This window comes from Rhincodon typus, chromosome 1 (assembly GCF_021869965.1).
Source record: "Rhincodon typus isolate 14 chromosome 1, sRhiTyp1.1, whole genome shotgun sequence".
Lineage (NCBI taxonomy): Eukaryota > Metazoa > Chordata > Chondrichthyes > Orectolobiformes > Rhincodontidae > Rhincodon > Rhincodon typus.
The window spans coordinates 100,376,446-100,384,907 of NC_063332.1; the positions used below are offsets into that span (position 1 = coordinate 100,376,446).

Below are 8,462 nucleotides of genomic sequence, written 5' to 3' on the forward strand. Positions count from 1 at the left end.
ACACTGGGTTTGCATTTTAAACATGATAATGAGGCTACAATGTGCATTATTACTTAACAAGTGAAACATAACAGCAGTCAGAACGGTATCTTGTATGAGAAACCTCAGAAGTTAATGTCAGAAGGTGGCAGCCTTGTCGCTGACGTGCTGGATCCAAATACCCTCCTGGGTAACCCCTGGTGATTATACATCATTCCCACTCCTGAGCCTTCTAAGTTCCCCCTAACCTACCCTTTATAGTTTCTGACTATTCCAGAAGCCACCTAATGATCCCAAGCCTCTTAGAAGCACTGATCAGCTACCCAGACTCCAATCCCATTCCCAAATCCTCCAACCCTCACTGAGGTGTCCAACAACCACTCTCTTCCTAACTAGGCTCCCTTCCTGCCCTTACTTTACCAGGCCAAGTTCATGCAGCATGCATTAATGACTACCGCCTAATAGCCTTGACTTCAATAATCATGAAGTGCTTTGACAGGCTGGTCATGGCCCACATCAACTCCAGTCTCCAAGCCTGCCTCGATCCAGAACAGTTTGCCTACCAACATAACAGATCCACAGGGGATGCCATATCCTAGCCCTGCACTCATCCCTGGAACATCTGGACAACAAAGACACCTACGTCAGACTCCTGCTCATTGACTACAGATCACCTTCAACACCATTATCCCCTCCAGACTGATCTCAAAACTCTGTGACCTTGGTCTCGGTGCTGCCCACTGCAACTGGATCCTCAGCTTTTTGACCCACAGACTGCAATTAGTGAGGATAGGTAACTGCACCTCCTCCACAATAACACTCAACACTGGAGACCCTCAAGGATGTGCCCTCAGCCCCCTGCTGTACTCCCTGTACACCCACGACTGTGTTGTCAAATTCCAAATGAATGCCATCTACAAGTTCATTGATGACAGCACTGTCGTGGGATGGATATTTGACAATGACAAGTCAAAATATAGAAGGGAGATAGAGGGCTTGGTGATGCGGTGCAATGAAAACAATCTGTCACTCAACGTCAGCAAAGAACTGATCATCAACTTCAGAAAGAAAGGAGGAGAACACGCCCCCATCTACATCAATGGAACAGAGATGGAGAGAATGAAGAGCATTAAGTTCCTTGGAGTGACGATAAATGACAACCTGTCCTAGACTTCTGATGTAAATACGACAGTCAAGAAGGCACAACAACATCTCTTCTTCCTCTTAAAATCTGGCATGACCATAAGGTCCCTCACTAACTTCTACAGATGCACCATTGAAAGCATACCGTCTGGGTGGATAACGGCCTGATATGGCAACTGCTCCGCCCAGGACCATAAGAAACTACAGGACGTCGTGTGCACATCCCAGACCATCACAGAAGCCAACCTTCCATCCATGGACTCTATTTACACGGCTCACTGCCATGGAAAGGTGGCCAACATCAAAGACCCATCACACCCTGGTAATGATCTCCTACAATCTCTTCCATCAGGCAGAAGATACAGAAGCCTGAACACACGCACAAGCAGGTTCAGGAACAGCTCCTCTCCAGCCGTTGTCAGACTGTTGAAAGGACTCTAGCCTCAAATAATGTAACCTGCAATGTAACCTGTATGCTCTAAGTCTTTTTGTTCTGTACATCCTTTGCTTGCTGTGATCTGCCTGTACCACTCAGAAACAAAGCTTTTCACTGTATTTCGGTACATGTGACAATAAATCAATCAAATCATAGCCAACCTCTGTCACACCCCAGATGTCCTCATAGACCTCTGATCATCCACTCCTAAGTCTCTGAATCCCCCAGTCCTGACCTCACCACTGACATGACTAATAACCATAATTTCTAGTTATAGACCCCCTCCTCAGTACCACCCACCCCCATCCTTTCTGGGGTTTTCCCTGGGTCACTACTCACCTCTGTTAGGACTCCCCAACTCCTTCCCTTTCCACAAGAGACCTCCTAAGAACCTTTGCCTCCCAACACTCAAGACCCCTCCTCAGTACAAGTTGTTCTATTCTACACCTATCACTCCAATCTCACTCCTTCATCCACCATCTGAGGGCAGGATTTGCTACGTCCTCCTTTGAACCTGTTAACCAGTCTATGGGTGGGGAGTCAATGAGTGACCAGCACATCCTACTGGGCGTGTGTGTGTATACACGCTGAGGGTAGGGAAGACTCAAATTCCGGCTTCCACCTACCTCTTCGGCCCCTCTCCTTATAGAGTCATAGAGTTGTACAGCACGGAAACAGATCCTTCAGTCCAACTCGTCCATGCCGGCCAGATACCTTAATCTAGTCCCACTGGGGACTCTTCTAAGTTATAATCCATCCCAATGACCTTCACATTACCGAAGGTGAAAATTACTGAATGGGTCGGGCCGATGAGGGACTGCAGTGGTGCACAGATGTCTGAACTTGGCTGGAGCCAATGCGTAGGATCTGAAAAGTACAGACAACACAAGATGTCTTGTCTGAGCATCAGCGCTACCAGACTCACCCCCAGCAGATAAGTTTAATGCGCCGTCTGACTCACAGTTGAAGACTCTACGACTAGAGGACACTGCGGCTGGTACTGAGGTACATATGGCGCAGAATGGATGTCCCCCCTCTAGGGGGCGATCGCCGCGTCCCACAAACCAAGCCTGGGGTCTTTGGAGTGTCTCACATGGCTCACACTGTCCTGGTGCTGTCTGTGTGAGTGCTGGGGAAGAGGAGGAGCCACAATCTGTTGCCGTTCATAGTGCTGCAGCCCTTTAAAGGTACTGCACCCTTCAGCTGTGTGATTGCTGACTGCTCCTTTGCAACGCTGTCCCTGAACTAGCGGCTGTTTTTAAATTTATTTGTTTTTAAATCTTTTTCTTAAATAAATTCTTCCCAGCTGTGCTTATTAAAATGAACACTTTAGGCAAAATCAAATCCAGCCCAAAAGCTTGGTACATAGATTGTCTAGGAGGCGGTACATTGAAGTGATATCGTTAAAAGTACGAATAGACAGCTCATTCCAATTCATTTAGAATCTGAAAGGCAGCAGCAAACTCCCATTTTATCATTATCACAGTCCTTCCATCAAAATTAGCTCTCGTGGCTAATTCGTGAAGACCTTTTGTGGTTTATTTTTGGTGCGTGAAATTTTGGCTGGAAAAGCCAAAAAAAACAAAAAAAAGCCATAATCAGATGATGTACGTTGCAACGGCTGCTTGTGTCCTTACTGCTCCAAACACGTTGTTCAGTGCAGCATGTAAATACTGAATAAACACTAGCTCATGTTACAATGGCCAAAAAGATACGCCAACACTTCTTTAATCCATTCTTTTCGGAGCTTCTAGGTTTTGATGTACCTCTTCAGCTCTGGCCTGCATTTCCGAGCATATACTAAATGTATGTTTCGAGCAATGTTTTAACTGTCAAAGCTTCATATTGGAAATAATGTTTTAATTTCTGCTTAAGGCCAGTGTACACTGGGTTTCTCCTAAAAGTCCAGAACAACTTCCTTGATTGCGCTCGCCCAGAGCACGGTCTATTACAGACAAACATTTAAACTCACCAGAAATTGAGCCGCCCAACTGTTACATGTGCTGACAATCGTTTCAAGTCTGTCAGAACCAAGTGCTTAAATTATTCGGAGAGTAGCAAAACATCGGTCCAGCTGTAGTTTGTTCAATCGCTGGGAAGTAACAGCTGGGCTCAGTTTATAACTTGCTCCAGCTATTTCAAAGATTAAAATTGCAACATTCTTTCAAGATTTTATATTGCAACCAAATATTTTGTTTTGTCGACTAGACCTCATAAAGTCACTTACCACCTACGTGCAGTTCCTTAACAGTTGGGTACAAATGCAGTCCAGCCCAGCTCTCCGAAGATCATTCACGAGATTGTGTTTGGCTTTAGATTGAAGGTCATTGCTAATGCTTCTTTAAACATTTCTAAACATACCCGCTACCTTCACCCCGTCAGGATAGAAAACTCATGAAGGTAGAAGCGGGTCGTGAAACACGTATTGTCAGAATAACCGTTTTCATTATTCACAATAGCTACAACCCATATTAGGTTTTCTCCCTTCCCCTTCATTCTCCACACCCTTCCCCACCCTCCCCCTGCACCAAACCAGAAACATTTCCACTACCATTTTTGGCAGATATGTTGGTTGCATAGTTTAAGAATAACATAATAATGGGCCGGATTATTTCATCAAAGGATAACATGTAATGTCAGAAGAAATTAGAATTGCCTGAAATAGTTCGAGCAATGCCAATAACGATGGAAGTGACTATCGACAATTTTAAGTTCATTTCCAATGTTAACGATAAAGGAAGAAGACTGCGAATTGTATTATTTCGTTTACAGTCTTCATTATTCTTTTTCAAAACGTCTAAATTAATCCATGTGTGAAAATGCAATAGATTAATCAAACTTACCATAGAGTAAATTCTGCCACCAGCTCCCAGACACATGCACCCTCCTGACAAGCAAAAACAGGAATGCAAATATAACAGAGCTGTTAACACAGCGAGATATCACACAGCGGCTGCAGCACTTCTCTACCAGACACTTGTCTACGAAAGACAAATAAGCTCGCCACAAAGTTATTGTCATTCATACGTTTTAAGGCACTCGAATTAAATCCAGTTCTGCAGCACAATTGAATGTAAACCTTTCGGGACACTATCTTTAGTCGTAAGAATAAACACAAGTCTCAATAGTTTTTTTTAATCATTGAATAAACCGCATACCAATCCAGGCAGATCTGTAGATGCTTCGATAGGAAAGGTTTAAGCGTTTAGAAACAGTGTCATATATATTCATTAACCGATAGGAAAGGTTTAAGCGTTTAGAAACAGTGTCATATATATTCATTAACATTGTGTCCATTTTAGAGCTAGATGGCAGGCAGGTTATGTAGCTAGGGGCACAAGGACATTTCTGCAATGTAAGATTGCCACATTGGACTAGGCTCTCCCCTAGGCATGCAGGACAAGCACACACCAGGAGTATGTTTGCTGTAGGACTCTCAACTGAAATTAGAATCATAATAATTGATGTTTTTCATACACTTGCCCCTTGAATAGTGTGGAGTATTGGAAGGTCACACAGTTGGTTAAAAATCTGATAGCCCACAACTTCAACAATCCTTCAATTGCCACTGACAAGGACTAAGAGGCAAAAGCTGGGTCCTTCCTATAGAACATTTACAGAACAGAAGGAGATGATTCAACCTGTCACCTATGGGCAAGCTCTCTGCAAAGACCATTCAGATAGTCCTACAAATGCTTATCTAAGTCTCTTTTGAAAGCCACAATTGGATCTGCCTTCACTGCTCTCTCAGGCAGTATAATCCTAACCACTTGCTGTGTAAAAAAGTTCTCCTCACATCACTTCTGGTTTCTTTGCCATTCACCTCAAGTCACTGTTGATTGGTTCCTGACCTTTCCACAATGGGGACAGTTTCTCTCTAACTATTCTGTTGAGATACCTCATGGATTTGAACACATCTATCAATATCTTTCTGTGTAAGCGAAGTTCCTCAGCCCAGACACCTTTCTGGTGAAGCATTTTTTGCCCCTCCCTGAACGTGAGCTGCTCAGAATAGGACATAATACTTCAATTGAGAATAAAACAATCTTTTTATAAAGGCTGTTAGAACTTCTTTGCTTCTGGATTTTGTGCCTCTAATATTAAAACCCTGGACTCATAGGCTTTTCATCACAGCTTGTGTGAGCTTTGAAACAAAACACTGTCCCTTTTCTCACCACTAGTCTGGAAGCTGATTATAGTTTTAGTTCTTTGCCCTTTTACTTAAACAGTGAGGGGTGTACTTAAATCATGCCCTATGTCTCTGGAGCTCTGACTCTGCAAAGGCTGCAACAACACTGTAGTAAATTAAAGAGAAACAGAGGTAATGTGTTATTTTATACACTCTTAGATATGAAGGGTTTGGGGGGTGGTGGATAGAACTGGAGGGGTGCTCCACATTGTGGCTATGCCTACAAGTTAACACAGTGAGATAGGATCAGAAAAGTTAGAGATTATACAACCAGCCACAAGTTAAGTATAAAAGAAAACAATCAAGTAATACCAGTTTAGCAATGACCTTGTATTCTGAAGATGAGTCCAGATGTCCAATCTTGGCCTTAGCAGTTTGAAATTCCTTTGTGGGGCGATTGGCTGGCCAGCAGTTGATGATTTGTAGTCAGTTTCTTCTCTTTAAAAGATCTCTTCAGAAGTCTTCTGAGGAAGTCTTGCCAAACTGTAACATTTACTTCGATAACAAGGTGTAGAGCTGGATGAACACAGCAGGCCAAGCTGCAGAGGAGCAGGAAAGCTGACGTTTCAGGTCTAGACCCTTCTTCAGATTTATTTCCTGAAGAAGGGTCTAGACCCAAAACGTCAGGTTTCCTGCTCCCCTGATGCTGCTTGGCCTGCTGTGTTCATCCAGGTCTACACCTGGTTATCTCAAATTCTCCAGCATCGGCAGTTCCTACTATCTCTGTAACATTTACTTCACTGCTCTGATGCAACAAAATTTTACAGAGCACAAATACATGCTGTTGGCTGCTTTTTACAGGCCAGAGGTTTTCATTTGTAGCCTGGAGTTAGATGTGTTGATACTTAGTAGTTATTGTAGAAAGTAATGCTGATCATTTAATGTCTGCTGTTTCAGAACCCTTTTGTTTATAAAGGTAGCTCCTTTCAATTCTGAGAGTCATGTGATCAAGCCTTCTGGTAGTGGAGGCAATGTTTCCAATACGTTTTGAGGGTCTGTGCATGCCAATTGATGTGCCAATGCTATGCGGCCACATTCATTTCTGGTTTCTCCAGCTGCTGTTACTCCTGGACTTTGGGCTGGAGAAAATTAATGGCAATTTGGGAGGAAGGGAGAAGAAGTTCTACCCTCAAGACAATGGATTGCATTGCAGATAGCCTGTTGTCTGTGGTCCATTCTGGGTTTAAATGGAAAGCCATTAGCCAACAGTTAGCATTCCTGACCCATCCTGAGGTACCTGGGAGTTGATTTTCTGGTTGACATGGACTTTGGAGGGATTTTCAGGAAGGTTATGCCTAGTCCAGTGACATGAGTAAAGCCAAAATCTTTGTGACTGTTTATTGTGTTTTTAAAACTGTCACTAAATATATATTAGCATTTGGTTTTTACTATATTCATGCCTCTTTTGTCATTTTTTCCATCTGCCGTGCTACCTTCAATGATTTGTACATCTCTGGGTCTCTTTGTTTCTACTCTCTTTCAGAATTGAACCTGTGATTTTATATTATCTTTCCTCCTTCTTCCTATAAGTTATAAGATTCTTAATTGCTTTCATTATATTTCATCTGCCAAACATCCACCATTTCCCTCAACCTATTTATGCCCTGTTGTTTACCACTATCCTCACAGTTCACAATATGCCCAAGATTTATGTAATTTGCAAATTTTGATTTTGCGCCTTGCGTCCAAGTCTAGGACATTCGTAAACATCAGGTAAAGCAGTGGCTGTAGCAGTGGCACCTGGAAAGCATCAGTTTAGTGTGGAAGTGGTGTCATTGTAATGTCACTGCACTAGTAACCCAGAGAACTATGCTGACATTTTGGTTATATGGGCTTATATTCCATCATGGCATGGGTTGAAAGTTGAATTTCATAAAACTCCTTAAAAATACAAAGCAAGGCTAATTGTAACTACACAACAATTGATCAAAATACATGTCTGGTTCACTATTGTCCTTTAGGAAAGGAAATCTGCTAACATCACCTAGTCTGGCCTATACATGTCTCCAGATGTATGCAGTTTGCTCTTAGCTGCCCTCTGGACAGCTAGGGTTGGACAATAAATGCTGTCTTAGCCAGTAATGCCAACATCCCGTGAATGAATACAGAAAACATTGTATACCCTTCTCTAGTCTGAAAGTCAACCATTCACCACTGTTCTCAGTTTCTTATCACTCAACCAATTTCATATGAATGCTGCCATTGTGCCTTTATTCCATTGGTTTCAACTTTACTGGCAAGCCTAATGTGTGACACTTCGTCAGTGTGTTTTGTAAAGCCATTTACATCACATCAACAATATTACATTTCCCAATCTCATGGTTACCTTACCAAAAATACTTAATAAAGTGAGCCAAACACAATTCCCCTTTAAAACATTTCTGCTTGTTTTCTTTAATTAACCCGCAGTTGTCGAAGTAGTTGCAAATTTTGTCCCAGGTTATTGCTTTTAAAAGTGTGTCTACTATCAAAATTTTAAATGAATGGCCTTTTTTGAATCGCAATATAACAAATGCAATTCCTTAGTTCTCTGGCAATGTTGCTATCCCTAAAATGGCTAGATAGTTATGGTCAGTAACAACCTTGCTTCCAACAACATCCTTGGGATGGGTAAGCAGTACCTCAGCTATTTATTATTTCACTATGACTTTGATAGCATTTTCTTGCTTGGTAAAAAGTAGATAAATATATTCATTTCGTCCCTCAGCTATGCCT

At 42.4% G+C, this 8,462-nt stretch overlaps 1 protein-coding gene across 5 annotated transcripts in view; it reads right to left on the bottom strand.

Annotated features, from left to right (window-relative positions):
- Window positions 1-4,447, bottom strand: part of LOC109917348 (complement C1q tumor necrosis factor-related protein 7) — a 49,743-nt gene extending 45,296 nt beyond the window's left edge. Inside the window, exon 1 of one of the 5 annotated variants that reach the window (XM_020517172.2) lies at window positions 4,402-4,447. The gene's annotated coding sequence lies outside the window, so the exon portion shown is untranslated. Of the gene's footprint in view, window positions 1-2,483; window positions 2,567-3,530; window positions 3,688-3,785; window positions 4,042-4,401 lie in introns of those variants that run through there. The other 4 variants (XM_048604259.1, XM_048604256.1, XM_048604266.1 and 1 more) reach the window with 4 other exon arrangements.
- Window positions 4,448-8,462: the final 4,015 nt, after the last annotated feature.